This window comes from Pleurodeles waltl, chromosome 12 (assembly GCF_031143425.1).
Source record: "Pleurodeles waltl isolate 20211129_DDA chromosome 12, aPleWal1.hap1.20221129, whole genome shotgun sequence".
NCBI lineage: Eukaryota > Metazoa > Chordata > Amphibia > Caudata > Salamandridae > Pleurodeles > Pleurodeles waltl.
The window spans coordinates 703,083,372-703,108,078 of NC_090451.1; the positions used below are offsets into that span (position 1 = coordinate 703,083,372).

General features: G+C 52.9%; 1 protein-coding gene across 6 annotated transcripts in view; it reads right to left on the reverse strand.

Annotated features, from left to right (window-relative positions):
- NYAP1 (neuronal tyrosine phosphorylated phosphoinositide-3-kinase adaptor 1) overlaps nucleotides 1-16,877 on the reverse strand; it is a 331,064-nt gene extending 314,187 nt beyond the window's left edge. The window contains exon 1 of one of the 6 annotated variants that reach the window (XM_069215640.1): nucleotides 13,593-16,877. The gene's annotated coding sequence lies outside the window, so the exon portion shown is untranslated. The remainder of the gene's footprint in view (nucleotides 1-13,592) is intronic. The other 5 variants (XM_069215637.1, XM_069215642.1, XM_069215641.1 and 2 more) reach the window with 5 other exon arrangements.
- Between the last annotated feature and the right edge of the window lie 7,830 nt (nucleotides 16,878-24,707).

The following is a 24,707-nucleotide window of genomic DNA, read 5'->3' on the forward strand; positions in this document are numbered from 1 at the left end:
ATTTCATTGCACGCTGCAAAATATGATGTACCCAAAAGCACCACACAAGGTAAACAGGCACTCAAAAATTATGCATAGTGATCTATTTTGCTACATGTGCCACACTTACAGGGTAAACGATGGAAGAGCATTTTAAAAGAACAGATAAAATGAGGGTCACAATACATTGAGAACACTATGGGCCTGATTTAGATTTCGGGGGTTGGTTACTCTGTCACAACGAAGATGGATATCCTTTCCACCAAAATACAAATCCTGTAGAAAATAATGGGAATTATATTTCGCAGGGCGGGGTATCCATCACCATTGTGACAGAGTAATCCATCTGTCAAAATCTTAATCAGGCCCTTTGTTATGAAAGAGTGACTTTTCGTTTTCCTAAAATAGGTCAACAGGCAAAAAGAACACTCACGCGTAACAAAAGGCAGCACTTTTCTGTTCCCACCACAATATGTTTCTACTTTCAGTGAGACTGAGTGTTAAAATCTAGACTGCATGGATATCCATCAATAGACTAACTCTTCCACTGAATCTTAGCTTTGCTAATTTGTGGCCTGGAACGGTATAGCAGGTTAATGCCTGTGCAAGGCCACCAAAAGCAATCTTATGATTGTAGTAAAAACTTATGGACGACCAAAAGGTCTCAGAGAAAAACTAGTCAGGAGTCAGTTCTAGATGATCTGGCATTACTGCACCCAAATTTGGTACTAAGGAAAAAAGTAACAACCATTTCATATCATAGCAGAGAAATTGAACGCTCTAATGAACGGGGTCTAGAAGTGGGGGTGAGTGGGAGGGGGAAAAAGCAACGTGGAGGGTGGGTGGGATAGGGAGAGAGCGAGTGAAAAAACAAACACTCACATGGAGTGATTAAACACAACTAAAAAAGTATCTCCAATAAACAGAAGCAGTGGATGGACACAAGTACTTGGTCCATACTTTAGGGCAGGGTCAAATACAAGAAGAGGCATCACGCATGTGTGCCATGGACAAACGGGAACAAATGATACAAGAGTGATATTGAAGCTAACAAATGATAAGCTTGTGGGCAGGCTGTAGCCCACTACTTGTAGACAACATGTCTCAAAGAGACAGCCCATGTGGTGTCTAGCCGAGACTTAAGAAAGAGAGAAAAGGTATCAGGATAGAGCAATGAAAGAGAAGGGAAGAGTACTACTTGAAAAAGACCAGGAACAATAGAAAACAGGGATGCAGGGGACAGGAGAGAGTAGGAAATAAGAGATAGGAAAGAGAAAAGGGGGGAAAGTTACACATGTCCTGTTGTTTGCTTGTTTAATGCTGAAATTGGCAACCAAGAAATTGTTTCAGCACCAGGCAAGAGAGGAAAGGAGGGCACAGGAGAGGGAGAGCCAGGTAATATGGAAGGAGGTCAGTGGGAGGAGGGGAAGAGGGAACATGATGTTATGTCATGTTGTTGTTTTTATAGCAAGTATCACATCCCTTAATCATGCATGAAGACGCTGCTGAGGAACTGGAAGGAATGCACTGCTGAGGAACAGGAGGGAAAACGCTGCTGAGGAATTGGATGGAAGGGGCTGCTGAGGACAGGAGGGAAGGGGCTGCTGAGGAACAGGAGGGAAGGCAGTACTGAGGAACAGGAGAGGAAAGCGCTGCTGAGGAATGGGAGGTAAAGGGTTGAGGAACCGAAGGGAATGCTCTTCTGAGGGACAGGAGGGAAGGCACTGCTGAGGAACAGGAGGAAAGGTGCTGCTGAGGAACTGGAGGGAATGGGCTGCTGAGAACAGGAGGAAAGGCACTGCTGAAGAACAGGAGAAAAGGTGCTGCTGAGGAACAGAAGGGAAGGTGCTGCTGAGGAAAAGGAGGAAAGGTGCTGCTGAGGAGCAGGAGGGAAGGTGCTACTGAGGAACGGGAGCCAAGGCACTGCTGAAAAACAGAAGGGAAGGTGCTGCTGAGGAGCAGGAGAGAAGGCACTGCTGAGGAAGAGGAGGGAAGATGTTGCTGAGGAACAGGAGAGGAAACGTGGTAGCATGAGAAGTATAAAAGGGGCATGAAAGAGTGTGTGTTCTACCTCACGACCCCATGTTCAGCCCTAACAGCACTTGGGGTAGTGCTGACTCAATGAGGAGTTGTATAAACTGAGCACTTGAATTGTTTCCATTACTTGAATGAGAACGAGACAGTTGTAAAAAAGTATTACTTCTGGGCCTTTGGGGGTGTACAGGGAAGGGGGTGATATACAGCAGGTTGCACAGAGGGGCATTAAGGTGTAGGTATTTCAACAACAGTGGATGAGATATGGGTATTAAGTGAATGGTGGCACATCACTCCTACATCTTGGTGAAGTGACATGCGTGGTGGCTATATAGGCGCCACCCCAGCACGCTAACATAATTTCTTTTCCTTCCGCACCAGTTAGCACAGTTCCGGAGATAGTTATTCCCAGTCAATTTTTGACTGACTTTTTTTGACATTTTGTCAAAGATATTTTAGAGAATTTATTTTCTCCTGGTGTGTTAGGAATGCACCCTCAGAAACCAGTTGGTTTAAAATCTTGAGGCTCCTATCACAGGCATAATTCTGTCACAGACCCACACTTGGTTTGTTTGAAGTGCTTGGAGTGTGGCAGAACTTCAAGGCCTGTGACGACTGCTGCGCCTTTAATCTGAAGATGCTGCAGGAATCTTGCCTGAATCTCCTCACCACCCGTCGTCGGACACTCCTGAAACGCCACCCCAGTCGAAGTTGTTGAGTAATTCCCACAAGTGCAAGAAGTGCAGGAAGCCAAAACGTTCTTTGACTTCACCATGCTGGTCCCAGTCCTCAGACGAGGCAGTGGAATTACAACACCTTCAAGGCCTCACTCTGCCATTGACCCTGTTCCTGGGTCTGACCCACCCCTCTTTGAATTTGCTGGAGCAACCCCTGCCCAACTCACAGAGTTTTATGATGACATGACCCTTATATCTGGGCAGCCTGACCACTTTGGAGCCCCTTCAGACCCATGGGTTCGAGGGGGGGACCTATTAGATTCCCACAAGCTTGTCCACCCTCAGTGACATTCGGACTCCATGAATCTGGTGCGGATTCTGGAGCAACTCCAGGCATGAGTCAGCAAACTTCCATGAAGCCCGCTCCAGTTCTGTTGGTTCCAGCAGCACCAAAGCCCTCCGGCACTGCTGACCCCATCATCATCCTCAACTTCGATACGGAGTGAGACCGGCATCACTTGATGGTAACTTCACCCAGCACCATACCTTCCGAGTTGCAGCCGGTGCCTTTTTCTTTTGAAAGACCTGGAGAGAGGGACGATTGGGAGGGGCCTGAGGGCCCTTATGCATTCCACCCTTCCCTTGACAAGCCAGAAAACAACTGGTATGAGAAACTGGTGGATGTCGGTTGGTTACAATACTCACCAGACACTGACTGAGTCTCCCCTACTACCAAGGCTATGGAGGAGGGAGCCTCTTTGCAGTGGTGGTGTGGAGGGCGGCTGAGGTCATGGACCTTACGCTACTCTCAGTGGCAGTCAAGATGAATGTCTTGACAGAGGTGGTTCAGCTGGGACTTGCCCCCACAGAACCTCTACTCCCATTCAATGAAACCCTAGCAGATGCACAGAGTGTTTGCCTGCTGCCATCACCTCACTCCTGGTGACCCCAGTTTACTCACCCAGCGTCCCATCCCAGAGAAGTTAGTGGTCGAATCCTCCACCTCCCAGGTTAACACTGCATGTTCGCTACCACCACACCAGATAGGTAATCCAAAAGGCTTGACATCTATAGAAAGAGGATGTTTTTGTCTGCCAGCTTGCACTGCGGTCAGTGAACACCACATGCCTTTTGAGTAAATAGTCCAACACTATGTGGGACTTAGTTGCACAAGTGGTGCCCATGGTTTCAGAGAAGGCCCAAGCCATACTCATCCAGGCCATTGCTGGTGGGCGAGATGCAGCAAAGTTCACCATCATTTGTGGACTTGACACGACCAATTTGCTAGGCAGAGCTATTGCATTATCACTGGCACACAGATCCCACATCTGGTTGAGAACAACTGCCTGTTCAGGGGATGTCCAGGCTTCCCTCATGAATATGCCCTTTAATGCCTCTCACCTTTTTGACCAAAAGGCAGGTTCAGTGCTGGAACGCTTTGAAGCCAGAGTAGATAAGGCCAGATTTTGACCCTATCCATGCCTCCCAGCCAACTCTAGCTCCACCAATCATCTTTAGTTTTCCCTCATACCAACACAGGCACACAGTGGGAGGCAGGATGACCATCACTTGCCTCATTGCCAATCCTTAACACCGGACAAGTAGGTTCTTTAAATTGTCCTTAGGTGCTACTCCATCACCCTCCGAAAAAATACCCATGCCTGCTTCTCACTGGCTAATGGAGAACCATCTCTCCTTGCTCCATCAGAAAGTACTGGCTCTTTTGTCCAAAGGAGCCATTGAGATGGGGCAGGCATCAAAAGTAGGTTGTAATTGCTATTCCCACTACTTTTTGATGCCCAAAAATGATGAACCTTCTCAACTTCATCATAAAGAAGAAGTTCAAGATGCTCATGTTAGCTCAGGTCCTGTCTGTCCTTGACTCAGGAGACTGGATGGCAGTGCTGGACTTGCAGGACACCTATTTCCACATCCCCATCTTGCCTGCCCACACTTGCTACTTGCGGTTCACCGTGGGCCACAAGCACTTTCAGTTCACTTTTTGTCCTTTTGGCCTTATCAGCTGTAGTAGGATGGCCGTATATGTACTGTGCAAAGGGGGTCAAGGCAACCACATTGGTTTACAGGGGTAAAAACTAGATCACCTGATGCTCTCATTTTTAAGGCAGCTTGATCAAGCAGTTAGACCAGTCTTGGAAAAGAGCAAAGCATTTGTTGTATTCACAGCATCAATCTTGCAACTCACACACTCAAAGGAATAACTTGAGACCTATTTATAAATATACATCAGATGTTTATGTAATTTCTAAGACCAAAATCATCAAAATTGGTTTAGGACTTTTCGATATATGAATTTTTGAATTTAATGAAAAGTCTTTTGTGCATAATTACGCACTATGTGAATCAATGGAGGATAACCTTTAAAAATACACATAAAATCACATTGTAGGGTTTACCAAGTTCTTCTTTTGCAGGTTGGTCGAGGTGGTCAGTGGGCACACTGTGCCAGCTGGAGAAGTTCAGACGGCTTCCGGTTCGGGCGGCAGCAGTGGAAGAAGGTCTTTGGAGCTGGTGCAGGGCCACTGCGATGGACCACTTGAAAAGGCACTGCCCATGTAAGTTTAAAGGTGAATCCTTGGGGTCCCGTTGGAGTGTCGAGATTGCAAGGGGTAGAGGGCCCCTAGGGCATCTTAGGTGCAGGGTGCAGGACGGGCGGTGCACAGTGAATCGGTGAGCCAGGTGCTGTGCACAAGGATGCCCTCAGAAGCAGGAGGTAGGTTGGTTCAAGGGTAATTTGCAGAACAACGGGTGCACTCTGGTGGGTGGTCTGGGTTGTTTCTGATGTCCCTTGACTGGGGCTTCCTCTTGGTTATTTTACAGTCCCGGGTGCACTGTTTTTCTTGGTGTCTGTAGTCAGGTGACCAATACCCAGGGTATTAGTACTATTCATCCGCTAGAGGGTGCAGTGCCACCAAACTTGGCTCACTGGCAGGGTTTCTCCCTGCAGTTGTCGGTGTGAAGTTTGGTCTGGCTACAGCATCCGGTCCAAGAGTTAGTGTCCGGTCAGTGAAGTAGAACTCACTTGCTTGTTGGTTCCTTGCAGATTTAGAGTGGTACCTACACTCTGGATGGAGTTCTCTGTCGATTTGTGAAGCCTGGAGGTCCTCTGGAGTTGCTTAGGGTGTTTCCAGTTGTCCAGCAGGTCCTTAATGGTGATTGTCGGGTTCTGCATGAAGCAGTCAGGGTTTGGAGTCTTTTCTTTGATGTAACAGGTCTACAGTTCTCGTGCCTTGGATTTTCTTGTTGCTGGTCTTCTTCTGTCTGTCAAATCTGATTTCTTGGTCTAGGATGCCCACTAAATACTGTATTTAGGGGACATTTTCGGGGGAACCTGGTAGTGACCAATGGGTCATCTAGCTTAGGGTGGCTACACCCACTAAGTGACCACTTCCTGTGTGCAGAGGTCACTTCAGTACACCTGATTGGTTATTTTCCTTTCATCCAAGATGGAGGAAAATGAAATGGAGAGGTGGCTTGGCATGTAACACCTTGTGGGGGGATGCAGGCTAGGTGGGGCCATTCCTCCTGTCCTTTGGTTTTCCCTCTGTTGCTCCTGACAAAAGTGGTGGTTTGAAACAGGAGGAGCCATCTGCTGCTAGCAGCAGGCTTCCGGGTTGTGTTTCAAGGGCAGTAAGCCCTTTGAAGCTCACCAGCAGGGCAGTGCACATTCCTGAGGGAGGGAGTATTAGCACCTCTACCCAGGAAGGGCTTTGCTCTGAATCCCAGAGAGCAGGAGTTCTCACCCCAGGGGTGCAGGTTTGTGTCTGGAAGTGACAGGCTGGTTGGGACGGGCCAGCAACCATGCCAGGGGAGTTAGCTTTTGCAGGAGGCACTTCTAAGGTTACCCCTGTGTATATTTTATTAAAAAAATTCAACACTAGTACCAGTCTAGATTTATCATTCTGGGTTGTTTGATACCAAACAATCCAGGGTTCAGCGTGGCCACCAAGTAGCTGTGAAACTTGTACTGACCAGTGTCCAGCACATGCATTTAAAACGGCTGTTCTGTTCACTCACTATGTCCCAGGTTTGGCAAGGACACAGGGGGGGCATATTGTGCATGCAGCTATGCCCTCAGATACTGTATAGTGCACCTTGCCTTACGGCTGGCTTGTCTGCCAGAGGGGTGACTTATCTATATTGCATGCAGTGTGTAGTAGACAGGGCACACAGGTAGTGTGCAATGTCAAGTTTGAATTTTAGGATTGCACCAGGACACTCAGCCTGCAATGGCAGTGCTGGGTGCATGGCCTTAAACGGTGGCACAATCAGTGCTGCTGCCCTCAGGGGCCTACCTTTAGTACTCCTAAGTACCATTTACTAGCGACTTATAGTGGCAGCTAAAGATGTTGACAATTACGTTTGCAATTTTTAGGGAAAGAGCACTAGCACTGGGGACCTGGTTAGCGGGATCCCAGTGCACTCCAGTCTATGTTGCACCCAGAAACTGGGCAAAAAGTGTGTTTGGGGGTGGTACTGCAACAAAGTGCCAGTTTCCCACACCAGCACCCCTCGCCAAGGTCATTAGGGATTCCAGTCTTCCCCTTCCTGAATGATTTGCTGTTGATGGCAGACTCACTCTAGGCAGTCTCCCACCTCCAGCAGCAGGTCTCCTGCACTCACTGGGCTTTGTGCCAAAGATCTGACTCCCTCTCAAACTCTTGCTTTTATCTAAGATGTTCTGGGCAGTGTAAGTGTTTTGAAAATGTATCTCACAGTTAAGGGTAGATACTCAGCTACTGAATAATTTAATTTACTTTTGATTTTGTACTGCTAAGGAGTGATACTATTTGTAATGTATGTTGTGTGTGCTGGTGAGAGGTTCTAGATATGTTTGTGACTGGCTGTGCTTGTGCCTGTATGAGTAGGTGAGTGGATGTGTGAGTGACTATATAGGTGAGTAAGTTGGTGTTTGACTCACTGTATCAGGGAATGATTGCCTGTGTGAGTGTTTGTATTGGAATGTAAGAGGGTGTGTGAGTCGGTATGTGGGTGGATGCGTGGTGGTGCGAGTTGGTCTATTTGTGGCTGAATGGGTGTGTGAGTGGCTTAATCAGTGACTGAGTAACTGTGTGAGTAGCCCTAAAAGTGAGCGGGTGGGTGTTTGACTAGCTATATGGGTAGGTGAGTGGGTGTATGCGTGGCTGTGTGGGTGACTGGGTGGTTGAGAGTATTTTTGGTTGGTGAATTGGTATGTGACTGGCTGTATTGGAGAGTTATATTTGTGTGAGTTTCTGTATGGGTGACTGAGTGAGTGTGTAAGTGGTTGCGTGGATGTGTGATTTTGTATGTAACTGGTTATGTGTGTGTGTGATTCTGTGTTTGAATAGTTGTATGGATGAGGGTATAGCTGTGTTAAAGATTGTACAGGTTATGTTTGAAGAAGAGGGTGTAGGAGTACCCGTATAGGCGAGTGTATGGCTGTGTGAGTTGTTCTATAGGTGATTATCTGGTTATTTGAGTAGGTGTAAGAGTGAGTGAGTGGCTGTGTCAGTGCCTGTCTATGTGAGTGAATGGGTGTGAGAGTAGCTTTGCGGTTCAGTGAGTAGGTGTGCGAGTGGTTGGATGGGTCTGTGAATGGTTATGTAAGTGGTTGTGTGGGTGTTTTAGTGGGTATATGAGCGACTGCATGAGGATGTGATTGCTTCTGAGGATGATGTCATCAGTGATGTCATGTGAGATGTCATCAATTATGGCATCTGGGATGGGGGGTGCAGGTGTAAATATTAACCACCAGTGGTATTTTATTGTCACTGGTGGTACACCACCCTGGGGTGGAAATATCTCCGCGAGCACCAGTGGTGAAACGCAGTACTGAGTGCAGTGGGTGGAGGCTGGTGTAAATATTTACCACCAGTGGTGAATCCACCAGGGCTCTCCGTGTCCTGCCCTCTGTGGGTGTATCTCGGATGTTTTAGAGAGGGTCGGTCCCTCCTTTCAGCACCCGCCGGCTGGACAGCGGCCTCTCTCCGGGGCTTGGCTTCTGATTGGTTGTTTTTGCTAGTTTCTCTTCCGAGTTTGGTTCGGGGTCTCTAGCGCTGCGGTGCTCACTGGAAAGCTCTTGGGTACTTTGCAAATCGGCGATTCCCCTTGTGGGAGAATCCAGGGATACACAGACAGGCCAGCAGGGGGTTGGTGTGACGGCCACAGGGTCTGCTCCCTGGTGTCCCATGAGGACCATTGCTAGTCCCCCCCGGAGGTCTGCAGAAAGAAGGATGATACACCGACAGTCAGTCTTCAAGGAGGGACTCTGACTTGTCAGTGAAGCGCATCCTCAGGGGGCGTGGGTGCACGGAGAGGGCTGGGCTGGACAGAGAGGACCCCGGGTGGCTGGAGGGCGGGACCTGCTTTCAGGGCTGGCGGATTGAACCCTGGGGCCCCAGCGGGCGCCTTGAGGAAGTGGATCCCAGTAGACTTGTAGACGGATGAATACTCGGCAGCTGCAGGGGTGGAAGGGGCTGCAACGGCCACGAAATAGTGGAATATTTCACAAATTAATTTCCAGAACTGCTTGTGGCACGTGGCGTTCTGGCTAGAGTATCTGGCTGAACAATCACCCTGACTAGGGGAAAGCAGCCCTGGGTTGCTGATGTTCTGGTTCAGGAAGGACCTGCCCTGGCAGCTGGGGCTGGACTCCCACTGGAGCAAAGGTTAAGACTAATTTATAGAGCGCTGGGTCCAAATTGAGGTTGCATGGTGGCAAAAAACAACGGATGCGGCACAGAGTGAGTCCCAGTGGCTCAGATTAATTCAAGCATTCAATCCATCAACGTGTTGTTTTTGCATCTGAATCTTCTGACACAGCAGTGTGACCCCCCTCCCCCTCCATGCGCTATAATTTGGGTCTGCTACATCGGTACACCTTGCATAGGTCCCTAATGCACCCTTAGGTCACCCCAACAGTCTGTCTCAGTCCCAGAAAGCGGACCCTAAAATACCCCCGGCAGCTCTTCAGGGCCTCTGACAATCTGCCACGGATGATCCCGGCACCCCCCGGGGGTGGGCACTGTCAGGGAAGGGTAAATCCACCCTAAGGTTTGTGACAAACACAGCACCCCCACAAGCACTCCAGCTCCCCACCTTCTATGAATGAAATAAAACCGCGCACTTTGGAAGCAGAAATGGGCAGAGGAGAATCGTGGAGTCTGGCGGCGGGCACAGCTGGAAGTAGCGCTGCTGGGCCGGTGCCCTTCCAGGTGTGAGGCGGGAGGGGTTGAAAACACACAACCCAGCCGCAGATCTCATTCATCCACCGCCTCCTCCCTTTCAGGGCCCCCTTATACTCATTGTTGGTGCCCCCCCCCTCCCCCAACTTCCGTACACACACACAACACGTGCCCACCAATCAGCTGCGGTGAATAGAGCTGTACAGTGATTCAAGCTGTGACTCCCCATTCCCACCCCCTCCCCCCGCCCCCGGGACACATATCTTCAGCCCCCTCCCCCAGCCAACAATCAGAGCAGGTGCACGGGATAAAGAACCAAGGCGTCCACAAATACATCACTTGCGACTGACTGCGCCAGCGCTTCGAGGCACCAGCCTGACATGCGACTGACTCTACCGCAGCCTTAGAAGAATCAGAGACATCACCCTGACATGTGACTGACTCTACCGCAGCCGTTCAGAGACACCAGCCTGACATGCGACTTACTCTACCGCAGCCTTAGAAGAATCAGAGACATCACCCTGACATGTGACTGACTCTACCGCAGCCTCTCGGAGACACCAGCCTAACATCTGACTGATTTTACCTCAGCCTTAGCAGCCTCTCTATGTGACTGACTCTACCCTAGTATTAGCAGCCTCTCAGAGTCCCCAGCCTAACACGTGACTGACTACCCCAGTGCTTCAAGGCAGCAGCTTGACATATGGCTGACCCTACCCCAGGGCTTTGAGGCACAAAGCCTGACATGTGACTGACTGTACCCCAGCCTAAGCAGCCTTTCAGAGACACCAGCCTGACATGTGACTGACTACCCCAGCGCTGCAAGGCAGCAGCTTGACATGTGGCTGACCCGACCCCAGGGCCTTGAGGCACAAAGCCTGACATGTGACTGACTGTACCCCAGCCTTAGCCTTTCAGAGGCACCAGCCTCCTATATGACTGACTCTACCCCAGGGCTTCGAGGCAGCAGCCTAACATGTGACTGACTCTATTGCAGCCTTAGAAGAATCAGAGACACCAGCCTGACATGTGACTGACTCTACCACAACCTTTCAGAGACACCAGCATGACATGCGACTGACTATGCCCATCCATAGCAGTCTTTTAGCGACGCCAGCCTGACATGTGACTGATTTACTGCAGCCTTTCAGAGACACCAGCCTGACATGTGACTGACTATGGCCCATCCATAGCAGCCTTTTAGAGCCACCAGACTGACATGTGACTGACTCTACTGCAGCCTTTCAGAGACACCAGCCTGACACATGACTGACTATTCTCCATACATAGCAGCCTTTCAGACACACCAGCCTGACATGTGACTGACTACCCCAGTGCTGCAAGGCAGCAGCTTGACATGTGGCTGACCCGACCCCAGGGCCTTGAGGCACAAAGCCTGACATGTGACTGACTGTACCCCAACCTTAGCCTTTCAGAGGCACCAGCCTCCTATATGACTGACTCTACCCCAGGGCTTCGAGGCAGCAGCCTAACATGTGACTGACTCTATTGCAGCCTTAGAAGAATCAGAGACACCAGCCTGACATGTGACGGACTCTACCACAACCTTTCAGAGACACCAGCATGACATGTGACTGACTATGCCCATCCATAGCAGTCTTTTAGCGACACCAGCCTGACATGTGACTGACTTTACTGCAGCCTTTCAGAGACACCAGCCTGACATGTGACTGACTATGCCCCATACATAGCAGCCTTTTAGAGACAGCAGACTGACATGTGACTGACTCTACTGCAGTCTTTCAGAGTCACCAGCCTGACATGTGACTGACTATTCTCCATACATAGCAGCCTTTCAGAGACACCAGCCTGACGTGACTGGCTCTATTCCAGCCTTAGAAGAACCAGAGACATCAGCCTGACATGTGACTGACTCTATCGCAGCCTTTCAGAGACACCAGCCTGACATGTGACTGACTATTCCCCGTCCATAGCAGCCTTTTAGAGACACCAGCTGACATGTGACTGACTCTACTGCAGCCTTTCAGAGACACCAGCCTGACATGTGATTGACTATGCCCGATCCATAGCAGCCTTTTAGAGACAACAACCTGACATGTGAAAGAACCTGCCCCAGCATTTCGAGGCAGCATCTTGACGTGTCTGACTCCACCCCAGCCTTTTGAGGCACCGGCCTGAGCCTAACATTTGACTGTCCCTGCCGTAACCTTTGAGAGACACCAGCCTGGCATATGACTGACTCTACCTGTGTGTTTTGAGGCATCAGCGTGACATGTGACTGACTGCACCCCAGCTTTAGCAGCCTGTCAGAGACACAAACCTGACATGCTAACTGGCTTCACTCCATCCCTGTCAGCCGTTCAGAGGCACGAGCCTGACATGTGACTGACTCTGCCAAGAGCTTCACTCCTGCCCGGGAATGGACTTATCCCCAACCCATCAGCCTCTTGGCCGCATCATGTCCGGTGTTGGACTCTTGCGGGCAGCTGTCCAGAGGATGCAGCTGGACATGGACTGACTTAACATAACCTTATAGCTGTTCAAAGGCAAGAGCCCGCCTCTGCTCGTGCCCAGAGCATCATCTTTGATATGGGACTGACACCGCTCCAACACTATCAGCGTTTTAAAGGCAGCAGTCTGACACGAGGCTCTATCAGAGCCCTAACCTCCTTTACACAGCACCAACCTGACTGGTGACTGACTGTGCACTGTCAGTTACCAGAGTCACTCGGGTGCCATGTCACAGCTTGACACGGACACAGGGCCATCAGGCTTTCAGATGCACCAGAATGGCTCTGCCTCAGACATGTCAGCATTCCAGGGGCCCATCCTGGCGAGCGCCACTGTGCGCCGGACTCTGCCCCAGCCCCGTTCGCAGGGGATTTAGGGTGGATATGACCGGGTCTGCCCCGCCCTGGCAGCTATGAGGGACCCCAGATTCACATCCGACAGACACTAACCCATACAAGAGGCTCTAGCCTGACACACTGCTGGCAATGCCCCAGCCCAGAGGCTTTGGCTTGGCGTTACAGGGCTCTGATGCAGCCGCGTGTCAGGCTGCTGCCTTTAAAACGCTGATAGTGGTGGAGCAGGCCTGTTGGCCTCCCCTGGTGTGTGGCTGAAGTGCCACTGACCCTTACCCAGCCCCGCCCCTGACATGTTGCTGGTTTGTCTCAAGTGGTGTCCTACGCTCTCTCACTCACATGTATTTGTATATATATATATATATAACACACAGCACCATTTTATATAGCACGAACTGGCCTCGAAGGTAATGAGTGCCAGTTGTGTTACACAAGGACACGGTAGGCACAGGGAGATGAAATGATTTGCCCGGAATCACAGGATGTTGAGCCGACACTGAGATTCCAACATGGTTCCCCAGCTCCAGATAGGCAGCTCTGGCCCCTACGTCGCACCCTCTCCCCAATATACGAACGTACAAAATAGATCCGCCAGTATATGGACCCTATGACCTCAAGGTGATGCTAGGGACGTGTGGGTGGAGCCGGGAGCAGTAAACACAGTCACATTGACGGGGTGGTGTAGTGTCATCCAGTGATATACAGACCCTTCCAGGGGCCCCCGGCCGCGAGTGGTGCGTGGAGCTGAGGGCACCCCCTCCCTCCAGGGGCCCCGCTAAGACGCATGCCTGGGATGCGCCACATCACCACACACGAGCCCATCACACAGTGTAGCAGCATGCAGCATGCGCGCCGGGGGGTTACGGTACCTGCAGCCGGCGACCTTCGCTGCATCAAGGAGGCCGTCCGTGGTGTCTGCGATGCTAATGCGCCGCTCCTTCCAGACAGCGCGCCCTCCCAGTGGGGGCGGGCGGCCCTACTCCCGGGCAGCCCTTCTAGCGGTCCATGGGTCCCTGGCCATCAAAGATGCTGTCCACTAAAACAGAGTGTGGCTCCTTCCAGGCAGCGCGCGCTCCGGGGTGGACCAGACAGTGCAGTCCACTCTATCTGTGGAGTCTGGACCTGCAAGGGTCCTTCGCCATCAAATATGGCGTCTCCACAATCCTTGTGTGGGGCTCCTTCCAGGCAGCGCGCCCTCCGGAGTGGACCAGTGCACGCAGACAACCCTACCCATATGGGAACGGGCCCACCAAGGAGACAGCAGCCACGCTATTGGGATGAAGGCTTCCAGATGGTGCTTTGTGACCGTACTCGAGGTCCAGAGTAGTGTAGTGGTGCAGGTAAGTAGTGATCCTGGGCCCTCGGTGCCAGGGATGCGTCCTCGGGCTCCTGCCAATCAATTTATCCAGATGCCAACTCAAAGTGAGTCCCCTGAAGAACAGCAGCTGCTCTAGTAGGGGGCTCTCTGGGCGCCCCGGCTTCTGCCACGAAGGTCGTGGGGTAAAACCAATGTGGACAGGTTGATGGACAGAATGGTAGACGTGGTAATGCACCCTACTATCTCAACCCATGAAGGCCGGGGTCACTTAAGGTCCCTTGAGCGACACCCTGAGGACTGCTCCTTCCACCCTCCTGAAGCCGCCTCTTAAAGCTGGAGGTCCGCATGGCTACCAGCGATCCTGCTCCGGAGGGAACTCTCAGCAGGCGCTTAAACAGCTGCTGTGGCCACCACCGCTACCACGCCGCACCGACACCGTAGGGAGGCTTGTACCCTCGACAACCGGACTCCTGACCTATAGATCCTTCTGAAGTCTTCGCTCTCAAGCGCCTCATAGATTCCAGCCCTAAAGGTATCTGAACGACTCAATATCTGGTGGCTCGACGCCCTCAACGAGTAGCAGATCTGGTGGGGAGTCCACAGGCGGCTGTAAGCAGGAGGCCTGGACCCCCCCAGACTCTGTCCAGATTGGTGCCCTGCAGGTAGCACTACACTAGGCCTCGGCGACACTCCTGCTCCACTGTCACCTGTGCAGGTGGCGCGAGAGGCAGATGACGCTGGTTCCCATCCTCCAGCAGCTGGTAGACCCGCCCCACAACTCACCGAGCCCTCATCAGCTTGCATGGAAAGGGGAGAGAAAACACAGGGACCACAATCATCTTGGACCTCCTCGGACTAAGACCAGCGCCCACAGCTGCCTTCCCGGGCACCTCAAAGGGTGCCACCCATGTTGGTTCTTCAGCATGTCCTCCTGACCGCTGCTTCTTAAGATGCCCTCCCCCAATAAAACCCCTAACCATACAGCTCTTTCACCTCAGATGTATAGACCCCACACCATGAAAAGTGTAGTGGAAGAGCTATATCTCCCCCTTCACTAGACTTTGCCAATCTCATATACCAACACAAGGATTAGTGGTGGGGGGCACACTGACCTCCCCGTGAAAGGGGAAGGGTGGGGTGGGAGTTGGGGGTATCCTGACTGTCCACTGTAAAGCAGTTGACCTCAAGTCCCAGGCCCTATAACTGCTGGATCCCCGCCCTTCTGGCCATGAGCTGCCTCAAAACTGAATTACCACAGGCAGCCTTTCCCAAGTTAGACAGTAAGAAGGAACATTTTGGCCCTTGGCTACCCTGTTCATTGAGCGGTGGTATACCACCTCAGGATCTGCATGGACCCCAGGATGGTATCCTGTCAACACCTACACGTTGCACACAGCCTTTCCCGCCTGTCCACCAAAGGAATATATAGATTCCAAGCCTCCCTCCCAATCTACTGAGGAAAGTTGTTCTCTTCCTGGTGACCCCTGCAGAACAGTTCAACAGGGACAGGGCTCACGCACCATCTCGTCCGTGAGCAGACAAAGCAAGTGCCAAGTATTGTCTCCATGGAGTGTCCTCTGGCCAACTCTGGGTTGTAGAGGTCCTTGGGCAGTCTTAGAGCTCCACACCTTGGTGGCCGAGCCCTTTGTCTAGGGTAGATATTGACATCTGCAGCCTTAGTGACCCACGTAGTGTCAGCACAAGTATTGGGTCGTGGCTTTCTAGGCCAGTCTCAGAGATCCGCGAGGTGTTGAAAGTGGTTGAGCCTTGGGTCTTACTTTTGAGTGGATATTGTCAACTGCAATCTTAGAGATACAGCCTTGTCAGCAGCGACCAAGCCTTGGCTCTTGGGTGGATGTAGCCATCTGCCATCTCAGAGACCCTCGCCGTGTCAACGGTGACCAGGCCTTCAGCGGTGACCAAGCCTTCGCTCTTAGGTAGATGCAGTCGCCTGTGGTCTCAGAGTCCCATGCGTGTCAACAACGACCAAGCCTTGCTTCTAGGGTGGATATTGTCTTCTGCAGGCTCAGAGGCTCACGCCGTGTCAGCGGTGACCTAGCCTTGGTTCTTGGGTGGGTATCGATGTCTGCAGCCTTAGAGCCCCAGGCTGTGCCACCGGGAAGGACACCTGGATCCCCTCGCCCACGGCAGCCGTGCGGAGCCGGACTCTCTCCCAGCTGCTAGCCGCGTCCTCTACCTGTGGTTTCCTCGACGTGCTGCCGCCTTGGCACCGCCCCTGCCTCCCTCCTCTTCTTCAGCGCGGCTGCCGGAGGGAGGCAGACGAATGGTGGTTTTCTGGGAGCGGGCTGGCAGGGAAGCCGTGGTTGCATTAGGGGCCGGCAAAGGATACGGGAGAGCCGAGGCTAGTGCGGCGGAGGTGTTATTGGAATCAATCCGCGGGCGGGGCGGGCCGACTCTCCGCCCCTGACGGCGGAAGGAGACGCGCGGATCACTGGCGGCCGTCTTTACATCGATTCCACACCGCGCTGGGGGAAGAACCGGCCGCATCACCGCTGGGGGAGGCAGGTGGGTGGGCGGGGCATGAGGGGACCCCGGGGGGCCGGGGATCAGGCATCTGCACGGGCTACTGATACTGCAGCTGTCCCAGGCTGGCTTCCTCTCCCCTCAACGCGTCACTCCTCTCTCCCCATATTCCTCCTGTGTTCCTCATGTACCCTCGCTCACCTTTCTCACTCATCCTCTCTCTTCCTGTCTTTAACTCTCTATCTCTCCGTTCCCTTCTCTCTCTGCCCCCTTCTTTCCCCAGTGCCCCTTGCATCTCATTTTTCCGTCTCCCTCTACCGCATCTTGCTTCCTTTTTTCTGAAACCTTCTCTGTCTTTCCCCAGCTCTCCAGCTGCATTTTTCCAGCTGCTGCAGATCCTTGCCACCCCCCCCCAGTCTCCCTACCAGTCCATCTTTCTCTCTCCCACTAGCACCCTTCATCCCTTCCTCCGTGCTTCCCGCCCTGCAAGCCGCTCCCCTTTCTCCTTCTGTCTCTCCTACCCCCTCTTATAATCTCTCCCATCAAGCTCCTCTCTCGGTTACCCCATCCTTCTGTTGCTATTTACCTTTCTTCCCTCTCTCAGTCTTTGGCGCTCCTTATTTTATGTGTCCTTCTCTGTGGCTTCATATGTATCAGTCTCCCTTGTTTTTCTTTCTTGTGGTTTTCATTGTCGCCTTGGCTCACCCTTTGTATCTCTGTACCTTAGTCTTTCTATGTCTCTCAATCCCCCTTTGCCTGTCTCACCCCTTCTCTTCTTCATCTCTTCTGTGTCTATATGCACTTGCTTGTCTTTCTCTATTCTGCCTTTGTCTCGCACCCCTCTCTCTCGTTCATCCACCCCCTCTCTTTGAATACCTTCCTGTGTGTCTCGACTTCCTCCTTCTCATTTACTCCTCTCTCACTGTCTCTGACCCCTGGTCCTGATGATGTGTGTCTGCAGGTCCTGCGGCAATGGCTGTGTGTCTGCAGGCCCTGGGACGCCGCCGGCTCTGTGTCTGCAGGTCATGGGGCACCGGCTGTGTGTCTGCAGGTCATGGGGAACCGGATGTGTGTCTGCAGGTCCTAGGGCTCTGGCTATGTGTGAGGTCCTGGGTCGCTGGATGTGTGTCTGCAGGTCCTGAGGCACCGGCTGTGTGTCTGCAGGTCCTGGGTCACTGGCTATGTGTCAGGTACTGGGGCGCCGGCTGTGTGTCTGCAGGTCCTAGGGCACTGGCAATATGTCTGCAGGTCCTGGGTCACTGGCTATGTGTCAGGTACTGGGGCGCCGGCTGTTTGCAGGTCCTGCTGCACTAGTTGTTTGTCTGCAGGTCCTGGGTCACTTGCTAGTGTCAGCAGGTCCTGGGGTACTGGCTGAGTGTCTGCAGGCCCTAGTGCACTGTCTGTGTGTCTGCAAATCATGGGGCGCTGGCTTTGTGTCTGTAGGTCCTGGGGCACTGGCTATGTGTCAGGTCCTGGGGCGCTGGCTATGTGTCTGCAGGTCCTGGGTCACTGGCTATGTGTCAGGTACTGGGGTGCCGACTGTTTGCAGGTCCTGCTGCACTGGTTGTTTGTCTGCAGGTCCTGGGTCACTTGCTAGTGTCAGCAGGTCCTGGGGTACTGGCTGAGTGTCTGCAGGCTGAGAGGCACTGGCTGTGTGTCTGCAGGCCCTGGGGCGCCGCCGGCTCTGTGTCTGCAGGTCATGGGGCAGCGGCTGTGTGTCCGCAGGTCACGGGGAACCGGATGTGTGTCTGCAGCTCCAAGGGCTCTGGCTATGTGTGAGGTCCTGGGGCGCTGGCTGTGTGCCTGCAGGTCCTGGGGCGCTGGATGTGTATCTGCAGGTCCTGGGGCACTGGCTATGTGTCAGGTCCTGGGGCGCTGGCTATGTGTCTGCAGGTCCTGGGTCACTGGCTATGTGTCAGGTACTGGGGCGCCGACTGTTTGCAGGTCCTGCTGCACTGGTTGTTTGTCTGCAGGTCCTGGGTCACTTGCTAGTGTCAGCAGGTCCTGGGGTACTGGCTGAGTGTCTGCAGGCTGAGAGGCACTGGCTGTGTGTCTGCAGGCCCTGGGGCGCCGCCGGCTCTGTGTCTGCAGGTCATGGGGCAGCGGCTGTGTGTCCGCAGGTCACGGGGAACCGGATGTGTGTCTGCAGCTCCAAGGGCTCTGGCTATGTGTGAGGTCCTGGGGCGCTGGCTGTGTGCCTGCAGGTCCTGGGGCGCTGGATGTCTATCTGCAGGTCCTGGGGCACTGGCTATGTGTCAGGTCCTGGGGTGCTGGCTATGTGTCTGCAGGTCCTGGGTCACTGGCTATGTGTCAGGTACTGGGGCGCCGACTGTTTGCAGGTCCTGCTGCACTGGTTGTTTGTCTGCAGGTCCTGGGTCACTTGCTAGTGTCAGCAGGTCCTGGGGTACTGGCTGAGTGTCTGCAGGCTGAGAGGCACTGGCTGTGTGTCTGCAGGCCCTGGGGCGCCGCCGGCTCTGTGTCTGCAGGTCATGGGGCAGCGGCTGTGTGTCCGCAGGTCACGGGGAACCGGATGTGTGTCTGCAGCTCCAAGGGCTCTGGCTATGTGTGAGGTCCTGGGGCGCTGGCTGTGTGCCTGCAGGTCCTGGGGCGCTGGATGTGTATCTGCAGGTCCTGGGGCACTGGCTATGTGTCAGGTCCTGGGGCGCTGGCTATGTGTCTGCAGGTCCTGGGTCACTGGCTATGTGTCAGGTACTGGGGCGCCGACTGTTTGCAGGTCCTGCTGCACTGGTTGTTTGTCTGCAGGTCCTGGGTCACTTGCTAGTGTCAGCAGGTCCTGGGGTACTGGCTGAGTGTCTGCAGGATGAGAGGCACTGGCTGTGTGTCTGCAAATCATGGGGCGCTGGCTTTGTGTCTGTAGGTCCTAAGACACTGGCTGTGTGTCTGCAGGGCCTGGGACCTGTCTGTGTGTCTGCGGGTCCTTGAGCACTTCCTGTGTGTCTGCAGGCCTTGGAGCACTGGCGGTGTGTCTGAAAGTCCTAGGGCACTTGCTGTGTGTCTGCAAGTCCTCGGCTGCTGGCTGCGTGTCTCCAGGCCCTGCGTCGCTGGCTGTTTGTCCACGGGTCCTGGGGCACTGGCTGTGTGCCTGCAGGCCCTGGTATGCTGGCTGTGTGTCTAGAGGTCCTTGGCCGCTGTCTATGTGTCTGCTGGCCCTGGGATGCTGGCTGTGTGTCTACAGGTCCTGGGGCACTAGCTTTGTGTCTGCAGGGCCTAGGACCTGGCTGTATGTCTGCATGTCCTGGGGCGCTGGCTGTGTATCTGAAGGTCCTGGGGTGCTGGCTGTTTCTGCAGATCCTGGGACGCTGGCTGCGAGTGCTGTCTGTGTGTCTGCAGGTCATGGGGGACTGTCTGTGTGTTTGCAGGCCCTGGGACTTTGCCTGTTTGCCTGCAGGCCCTGGTACGCTGGCTGTGTGTCTGCAGGCCCTGGGGTGCTGTCTGTGTGTCTACAGGCCCTGGTACGCTGGCTGTGAGTCTGCAGGTTCTGGGGTGCTGCCTGTGTGTCTGCAGGGCCTGGAACCTGACTGTGTGTCTGTAGGGCTGCCTGTGTGTCTGCAGGGCCTGGGACCTGACTGTGTGTCTGTAGGGCCTGGGGCGCTGAATGTGTATCTGCAGGTCCTGGGGCACTGGATGTGTGTCTGCAGGTCCTGGGTGCTGGCTCTGTGTCTGCAGCTCCGGGGGCACTGTCTGTGTGTCTGGAGGCCCTGGGCACTGGCTCTGTGTCTGCATGTCGTAGGGCACTAGTTGTGTGTCTGCAGGCCCTGGGGCACTGTCTGTGTGTTTGCAGGCCTTGGAACTTTGTCTGTTTGTCTGCAGGCCCTGGTACGCTGGCTGTGTGTCTGCAGGCCCTAGGGCGCTGTCTGTGTGTCTGCAGGCCCTGGGGCGCAGTCTGTGTGTCTGCAGGTCCTGGTACGCTGGTTGTGTGTCTGCAGTCTCTGGGGTGCTGCCCCTGAGTCTGCAGGGCCTGGCACCTGACTGTGTGTCTGTAGGGCCTGGGGCGCTGAATGTGTATCTGCCGGTCTTGGGGCACTGTCTGTGTGTCTGGAGGCCCTGGGCACTGGCTCTGTGTCTGCATTACGTAGGGCACTGGTTGTGTGTCTGCAGGCCCTGGGGCACTGTCTGTGTGTTTGCAGGCCTTGGAACTTTGTCTGTTTGTCTGCAGGCCCTGGTACGCTGGCTGTGTGTCTGCAGGCCCTAGGGCGCTGTCTGTGTGTCTGCAGGCCCTGGGGCGCAGTCTGTGTGTCTGCAGGTCCTGGTACGCTGGTTGTGTGTCTGCAGTCTCTGGGGTGCTGCCCCTGTGTCTGCAGGGCCTGGCACCTAACTGTGTGTCTGTAGGGCCTGGGGTGCTGAATGTGTATCTGCCGGTCTTGGGGCACTGTCTGTGTGTCTGCAGGCCCTGGGCACTGGCTCTGTGTCTGCAGGCCCAGGGCACTGGCTCTGTGTCTGTGAGTCGTGGGGCGCTGGCTGTGTTTCTTCAGGCCCCGGGGTGTCTTGCTGTGTGTCTGCAGGTCCTGGGGTGCTGTCTGTGGGTCTGCAGGCCCTGGGGCACTGGCTGTGTGTCTGCACGGCTTGGGACCTGGCTGTGTGTCTCCAGGCCCTGGGGGGCTGGCTGTGTGTCTCTAGGCCTTGGGGTGCCGGCAGGCCCTGGGGCGCTGGCTGTGTGTCGGCAGGCTTGGGTTGCTGGCTGTTTGTCCGCAGATCCTGGGGCGCTGGCTGTTTGTCTCCAGGCCCTAGGGCACAGACTGTGTGTCTGCAGGTCTCGGCCGCACTGTGTGTCCGCAGGCCTTGGGGCACTATTTGTCTGACTTCAGGCACTGTGGCACTGGCTGTGTGTCTTCAGGTCCTGTGGCACTGTGTGTCAGCAGGCCCTAGGCACTGGCTGTGTGTCAGCAGATGTTTGGGACTCTGCATGTTTGTCTCCAGGCCCTAGGGCACAGACTGTGTGTCTGAAGATCCTGGCCGCACCGTCTGTGGGTTTGCAGGCCCTGTGGCACTGGCTGTGTGTCTGTAGGCCATGGGGCGCTCTCTGTGTGTCTGCAGGTCCTGTGGCACTGTCTGTGGGTTTGCAGGCCCTGGGGCACTATCTGTGTGTCTTCAGGCCGTGGTACACTGTCGTGTGTCTGCAGGCCCTGGGGGGCTATATGTGTGTCTGAAGGTCCTGTGGCACTGCATGTGTGTCTACAGGTCCTGGTGCACTGGCTAAGCTTGTTTTACATTTTTTACATTCTTTCATAAATATTTAATAAATTATTTATCTGCATGGTGTGGACGTCTGTGTCATCATTAATGCTAACACTTCCGACAAGTAATGACATGCACCACGTAACAGGAAGTGACCCCTGACAGTTCCTATGACGCAGCAACGAAGGCGGATCCCATTCGTTATGGGGCCACATTGGCGACTCACGCTCTCGCCAGCGTGGCCCTGAAGTTCGGGCGTTCAAACCTCACTGTTTCCCACCAGACTGCACCGATTTAGGTCTTGGCTAACTAAAAAGACTCCAATTTCTGGGGGAAAGTTGCATTAGGGAGTAGTATTCACCTGCTGTCTAGTGTCATGAGAAAGAGGGTCTAAATACACACAGGAATCTCCCTTTTCAAGTTTATTAGGGAGAAACACAACCTGGCGTCCAACCATCCCAGAGGTTACTGACCAACTGCCTCCCCTGGAATGGTGAACGCTTTACATTCTAGATTATGTTCACATCACAACACATCCTCCCCTGTTCATCAACAAAAACAACTAAGTAAAAACAAAGTGAAACAAACAACAAAATAGAATTCAACAATATTAACCAATAAAATAAAAATTTGTAACAACAAGTACATTATCTAACATAAGCTCTCAAATAAGAAGGTCACTTCCTAATCCTCTTTCCTGAAACGGAACCACTCCCATACTGGTTCGCACACACACCACTGTGATCCTCAAAATCTCTGTGCGGAGCACTGCTACTCATCCGACTAGCTACTTCATCATCACTCATAAACATCAATCCTGAGCAACTGTCATCAACACTCTCCTCTGACATACATCTCTTTTGATACAAAGCCACATTCCGAAAATTCCACCTTTCCTCATCCTCCAAAATCAGAAAAAACATACCAACCCGCTGAACCCTAAAAAAGGCCCCTGAACTTGGCTAAACCCCCTTGGGTCCTTCCCAATTTCACTTTGACCAGTCCCCCACTTCCACTCCTTTCTTGGTATGAACACCTCTTTCATTAAGAGATTGAACACCACCATGTCTGTGAACTTCCGCATGAGCATTCAACACACCCTTCAACAAAGCTGGAACTAATTTAATACCCGGTACTCATCCCCGCATAGGCACAAACAGAATTTCATTCGTGACACTATGTGGTGTGGTACAATATGCCCACACCATATCGGAAATGATTTCCTTGACATCATAGCGATTAGCTAAGGCAAGTTGAATGGTTCCCTTAAGGGTCTGTAGCCGGATGCCGGAGCACCCGGTTACCATCGATGGCCACAGGATACCCCATGGGCACCGCCGGGGATGACCCGGAAGGAGAATGCGTCGGGAATCCGGATATCTGGATTCCCTTAACAATAAATGACGGACTTCTGCTGCGGCCCGACGCTCGAAGAGAGAGGAACGCGGAAGGAGCAAAGAGACGGCTGGACCCCTCGCCCAGCGAACACAGAAGACTGGAAAACCTAAACAAAAAAGGAACCTCGGACGAAATGCAAGGAGGCCCAGAGACGTGAGGACTCCGCCACGTCCCTGGAAGGACGTGGCTCAAGCAGGTACGGTCCTGCTTCCAGAGCGGGATTAAAGCCCTGTTGGGGAGGTTGTGCGTACCATCGATCAACTGAGTTTAAAGCAGGTCTTTCAAAGTCGACGAGTTCCACTACCTGACCCCCAGGGGTACCCTACCGACCTGCTACCCGAAAGAATACCGAAGAAGCTTCCAGTCTTCAGATTACTGAAAATAACCCAATGCAACAGCCTCAGTGCTATAGTTGCAGGGAGTGGGGCCATATCGCCCTGCTATGCCCCCACAAAGAGGAAAGGGTTGAATCTATGGAGATTGGGATGACCCGAGGACGCGTCCTATATACAGGGAAAGACAGCTCCAGATATACTCAGGAGATAACGGTTAATGACCAGACAATCATGGCCTTAGTGGAATCTGGGTGTAGCCAGTCTGTTATTAGGGCCAACCTGGTTTTCCCCAGTGTCCAAATACCCCAGAAACTAGTTTACATCTGCTGCATCCATGGAGAACTGAAGGACTATCCCTTGGTTCCCGTTATCCTCGAGTGAGAAGGTAGACAGGATCCGTTAAACATGGGTATTATTGAACACCTGGTGGAGGAATGTATTATGGGGACAGATTACGTATATTTCACCGACCTGCTACAGAGTGTAGAGAGAAAGAGTTGTCTGGAGTCATGGTGGGGGGAGGCCCCCTTTTCGGAGACCCGATAAAGACAGGAACCGTACGATATAAACCTAGCAAGAGGGAGAAAAGAGAATAAAAAACTGTATCTCTTGAGAGAAATGAAGGAAGAACCAGGAAAGGTGCTGAATATAACCGATCCATCCCTACCCCCATTCCGTAGTAGCCAACGAGAGGACCCCTCCCTCCAGAATGCTTGGAAAGCAGCAAAATCAGAGATCAGCGGCGAGGTGGGTCCTTATTTTTTTTATACAGAATCACTAATCATAACAACCACGAGAAAAGACAGCTAGTCGTACCGGAGCCATACTGAGTCCAAGTACTTAATCTCGCCCACAGCCAACCGGGAGGGGGTCATTTCAGTAGAGACAAGACTGAGGAATATTTACTACACCGGTTTTACTGGCTGGGAGTATATGCCCAAATACGCAGTTTTTTTATGCAATGCCCTAAATGCCAGGTGATAGACCCAGGGTCCCAAAAGAAAGCACCATTACAGCCATTGCTTATTATTGATGTACCCTTTTCAAGGGTGGGAATGGATTTGGTAGGTCCACTCCTTCCATCAACGAAAGGGTATACTTATATAATAGTCCTGGTAGATTATGCGACAAGATATCCCGAAGCAATACCCCTCTCCAGCATGACAACTAAGAATGTGGCTCATGCTATGATTGGTTTCATCTCTAGAGTGGGGTTCCCAAACGAAATCATGACCGACCAAGGAACTCCATTT